The sequence below is a fragment of the Periplaneta americana genome, chromosome 9 (genome assembly GCF_040183065.1).
Source record: "Periplaneta americana isolate PAMFEO1 chromosome 9, P.americana_PAMFEO1_priV1, whole genome shotgun sequence".
NCBI classification, from domain to species: domain Eukaryota; kingdom Metazoa; phylum Arthropoda; class Insecta; order Blattodea; family Blattidae; genus Periplaneta; species Periplaneta americana.
Genome location: NC_091125.1, coordinates 131,880,301 through 131,885,887, shown reverse-complemented (window position 1 = coordinate 131,885,887; position 5,587 = coordinate 131,880,301). Strand labels below are relative to the sequence as shown.

The 5,587-nt window shown below is 36.2% G+C and overlaps 1 non-coding gene across 1 annotated transcript; it reads left to right on the top strand.

The window, feature by feature from the left end:
- The first annotated feature begins 4,475 nt into the window (after positions 1–4,475).
- Positions 4,476–4,547, top strand: TRNAT-GGU (transfer RNA threonine (anticodon GGU)). Its single transcript has one exon. It is a non-coding gene; the product is annotated as a tRNA-Thr (tRNA).
- The last annotated feature ends 1,040 nt before the right edge of the window (positions 4,548–5,587 follow it).

The following is a 5,587-nucleotide window of genomic DNA, read 5'->3' as shown; positions in this document are numbered from 1 at the left end:
ATAGCAGGCGTTTGCCATTCGGTGCAGAGAAGCAATGATATTTTGTGATTCGAGCTATGTTGTGAAATCGTGGCCTTAAATGGCTATCTTCTTCGTGATTCTTATTCTAGTCCTTGTCCTTGTTGTGGTCCTTGTAACAATTCTTGTTGTATATGTCATGCTATTTATTGTTACGTCGATATCGAGTGAACCGAGCTGTAGAACTTTAACTTTCGACGACCAAGAGTCGTCTCATTCCTTTTAAGAGTAACAGTACATGATAAAATTTAGGAAAATACAGACTGTCAGAATTCTATGCGTTAGGACACTGTTCGAACTTGAAGCATACATACTTGCATTAAGAATTATTCCACTCATTCACTTCCTAATAATTTATTCTTGCAATGTTGTAGAAGATGAGCTACTTATAGTTAACGTACTTTCTAGTGATGCATTTTTGCTATTTGCATATTTACATGAAGCGTTTACTGTGAATCGCGTTGCATTTGACTCTTGCACAATTCTCTGAGCTTCGTCACCAATATAGTTTGTTTAATACTTCAAAATATGATCACTGATAATTTATCGATGTTATAAAAAGGTTTCAAATGAACACAATCTTACATAATACTATGGTTTCACTTTTTCCCTATTTGTAACTTTCGTTATTTTACTGAACTGATGCTTATTACCAACAGAGTTTTCTATCCACTTTTTGGCGAATTCAATAATTAACATCATTTTATACGCGCAAGCCAAACGAGTTGAAATCAAGCGGTAGAAAAACGTAGGCCAACACCTACTGTACTATGTTTATTCGAGTTAAAAATCTGCATATGAATCTTTTATGACATTACATTTCATGAGCCGGTCGATTGGATACTTCGAAGTTAGTGGCGAGTGGTTGCAAACATACAATTGTGATTATCTTTTTTTCCTCATATCATATCAGCTTGTATGCTGAAGAAACTGATAGGTAGTATTTTCAATTTGTTTTTAATTGTGACCTGCAAGACTGCCTAAAAAATGAACGAAAATGATTCCGGTGTCTTTTTTCTTTTGGTCTCTACAATTCGCCAAACTATTATTACAGTAACATAAGATATTGTAGAATGGAAGTAGGCCCTAACTATAATAAACAGTCTTTCTTATCTGTGACTGTAATTTTGAGTAAGACATGACCCATTACAAGACGCTTTAGTGTATTTTAGGGTTAAGAGTCATTGTGAACCATTTATTTAGTTCATCCTTTGTCTCCGAAATACTTTTTATAAGATAAGATCACTGTTTTCTTCTCTAAGCAGTAACGACACAAGGAGCAGAAATAAACAATATTACACAATTTTGTTCATTAAGAAAACATTGAACAACGTAGAAGATTTTTTTTCAGAAGATACATAATTACATGTTAAATAAAAAATAAATTGTAACAATTACAAACAATAATAATAATAACATTAACAATAATAATAACAAACTGTAATTAAACACATTCAGCATTACAGTTACTGATACAGAATGAAAATACATAGAACAGAAAAACTCACATAACTACAAAAAGAAACTTTAAAATTAACCAAATATAAACATATCGCTAGTCCAGAACAAAAGTGACACTATTAAAAAAAAAGTGAACGTTCAGGAGAACCAATTTATTGAAAAAATGTTATGTTTGGAAATTTGTCTTGAGCAAAATTATGAAGCCGGACATCTCCTTTCTTTTTATAATAAAAAGCGTATTTCACGCACTTCGTGAGTGAAATAATCGTTTTGACCATAACTTAAATATTTTTCCTTGAGGAGTATAATTTTCATCCCTAATTTTGACTTGTGTCACTTTTATTATAAAATAGACTGCATAATTGAGGGCTTTACAGGAAGAAAGGCCGATAGACCTATACGCCCTTCTTCGGGAAAACGGTTTAAAATGTAGTGAATAATTCGCTAAATTATAGTAGCGAAATTTTGTTTTGATTGTACTGTACATACCTGCAGGACAGGGCTGCGTGCGTGTATAACATTTTATTCAGGTGCGTTTAAAATCTTAGATTGCATGTATCTCAATTCGCCATATTGACGTACACGTCCTTTTTCCGGCAAACCCCTCAATTGCTGTTACATTATTAGTATTATTATAAGGTCTGTCATTACTATAATTATTATTATTATTATTATTATTATTATTATTATTATTATTATTATTATTATTATTATTATTATTGTTATTAAATATTCTATATTCACAGTCCATGAACATTAAAAATGCAACAGACATTGTCAAGTTAAAAAGTTAAAACAATTACAGATCACAAACTACACTTTAACACTGTACTGTGGTGCATTTTATTTGATATTCATGTATATTTAACACTCATGTATCCACTATTTCCGCGGCTTTTGTTGGAAAACATCGAGGAACTTTGAACATCGAGGAACATTGAACATTGTTAAGCAAGACGTATTTCGTGAAAAACAACTAGCCACGAAGCTCATCTCACTCTGTTTCCATGGAACCATGAGAGACGTCAGACTAAACGTTTCATCTAGAAATGTTATAATCTTTGTATCTTGTACCTAAAATATGTGAGTCAATAACGAACAAATATCTGACATCAAATAATATTTAAATCTCTTCTTGTAAAGTCTTATCCGTGCCTTGACATAACATGTGTTTCAAGAAATACAGGGTGTCCACCATGAACCTGACACATTTGAAATTGCTTTATAATTAATACTGCTTGGGGTAAAAAGAAAAGAATGCATGCAATATCAAGAGTAACTAACCAAGTTTTATTAAAAAAATCAGTACACCTCAACATGAGATCCTCTCGTTGCACGAAGAACATCTAGCCTGAATTCAATTTCCTGCCAGGTCTTTTGAAGCATCTCGGGCGTAACGGAATTGACGGCATCTCTTATGCGGCCGCGTAGCTGTTGAAGATCACGAATTTTGTGGCCTGTATACACTTTGTTCTTGACATATCCCCACAAGAAAAAGTCTAGAGGGGTAATATCCGGTGATCGAGGTGGCCATCTTGTCGGTCCATCACGCCCAATCCAGCCCAATCCAGCGACCAGGAAATTGTGTGTCGAGAAATTCTCGAACGATTAGGCTCCAATGTGGTGGGGCGCCGTCCTGTTGAAAGATGACGTTCGGCTGCAAATGCATTAACTGAGGCGCACATTACCGCCACCATGCAATTTCACCACACTTCCCGTTGCCAAAAAGTGCTGTTTCCATGTCTTAATGGTGTTCCGTGATGGTGGGTCCTTCTGGAACACGCGCCGAAAGTTGCGTTGCACTTGAATCACCGAATTTGTTTCAGCATACCACCAGATCGCTTGTGCTCGCTCTTGCGCTGTCGCCATTTTGACTTAAGCTACCGCAGCGCCACGTACAAACTCTCGCGCGGGTTTTTAAAAATAGCCAACGAAATTTAAACAGTTTCTCTACATATTGCAATGCATGTTACCAACTTATTTCCATTCATTGATTTTTGGCAGCCAAATGAAATGTGTCAGGTTCATGGTGGACACACTGTACTTTTTTGATAGGAATAAAGTGAAATCTCATTTTTATAACTTTTCTGACATTCAAGTTTGCTATTCAACACCAGTAAATGTAAATTACAAGTGAAAACTTCAAAACGAATTATAGATTCAAACATAAAAAAGGTTAGGGAAAAAATTCAACATTTATTTTTTTCACGATGTCTTCTCATTGCTTCAAATACATATATTGAAAACATCACGATAGATGTCACTCAAATTGTTGTAACATTAACACTCAAGTCCACAGGAATTACGTGCAGTCCACACTGTGTAAATTAATTGCAAGTAGTGGTGGTGGTGGTGGTGGTGGTGGTGGTGGTGGTGGTGGTGGTGGTGGTGGTGGTGGTGGTGGTAGTGGTGGTGGTGGTGGTAAATAGTATTCACATAACGCTTAGTCAGTAATAAATAATAGTAATAATGGGGTCCTAAAACTACATTAGTCTAGGGGCCCAAAATATGTAAATCCCCCCTGTTATTGAATAGAATGATATATCTGAATACTGTTATATCTCATAAACGACATTCTGGTATAAGACTCCTAAATAATAAAATATACGAAATAAGACCAGTAGTGCAAATTAAGCTTTCAGGAATAACTCCCTGTAAAGTTAATTTGAATAATTTCGAGGGAAAAATTGTTCCAGGGCCGGGTATCGAACCCGGGACCTTTGGTTAAACGTACCAACGCTCTCCCACTGAGCTACCCGGGAACTCTACCCGACACCGATCCAATTTTTCCCCTCTATATCCACAGACCTCAAAGTGGGCTGACAACAGTCAAGCAACCAACATTTGAGTGCACACTAACTCTGTGTGACTTTAAATTGTGGTTTTCTGTTACGTACAGTGACGTGTATTATGCAAATTAAGCTTTCAGGAATAACTCCCTGTAGAGTTAATTTGAATAATTTCGAGGGAAAAATTGTTCCGGGGTCGGGTAGAGTTCCCGGGTAGCTCAGTGGGAGAGCGTTGGTACGGTTAACCAAAGGTCCCGGGTTCGATACCCGGCCCCGGAACAATTTTTCCTTTGAAATTATTCAAATTAATTTTACAGGGAGTTATTCCTGAAAGCTTAATTTGCATAATACACGTCACTGTACGTAACAGAAAACCATAATTTAAAGTCACACAGAGTTAGTGTGCACTCAAATGTTGGTTGCTTGACTGTTGTCAGCCCACTTTGAGGTCTGTGGATATAGAGGGAAAAATTGGATCGGTGTCGGGTAGAGTTCCCGGGTAGCTCAGTGGTCGAGCGTTGGTACGTTTAACCAAAGGTCCCGGGTTCGATACCCGGCCCCGGAACAATTTTTCCCTCGAAATTATTAAAGACCAGTAGTTTATGATAAATTGCTGCATATGTAGATACACTAGTCAGACAACATTACTCTAGATAATTTTCCCTTATCGGAAATGGCGAAGAAATACATTTCCACGAAAATCTCGAAATATATCTTACAAGGCACAACAAAATTTCATCCATACATACATAAACGAAATGATAGCAGTCCAAATCTTGGATTTAAAATATCGGCATCCTAATCAATTCAAATCAACAAAAAAGAAAATGTAAATTAATGTTAAAAAATACATAATGAAATTTTAAAAAAGAATATTCTGCGACAAGATGTGGTAGCTATCAAAACGATAAAAATGTATTGAAAATAAATAATATAAATTGAATATTATAAAGATGAATAGAGATGGTGATTGATGATGTTCACTGAAGATTTTAAAATGGTTGAAGCAATTGTGTGAAGAGGGAGTGAAAGCCAGACAATAATAATACACTTAAATCTGGTTCAGACGGTGCGTGTTTCTGTGATAGATTCCAGGGTGGCTGCGCAGATGGGTAGCCTGCGTGCTCAGTGGCTGGCTCCCGTGTTGGCTACGGTGATGGTAGTTGTTCACACGGAGCTGGCTCTTTTCACAGTTCAAATTGGAAAATCATCTGCTGCTTCATCTGTTGCCAACACTCATGGTCAAAAAGAAACTAAACCGTGAGTGGAAAACAACTAAAGTGCTACATTAACAGTAGTAAATGTCGTAATAAAGTAAT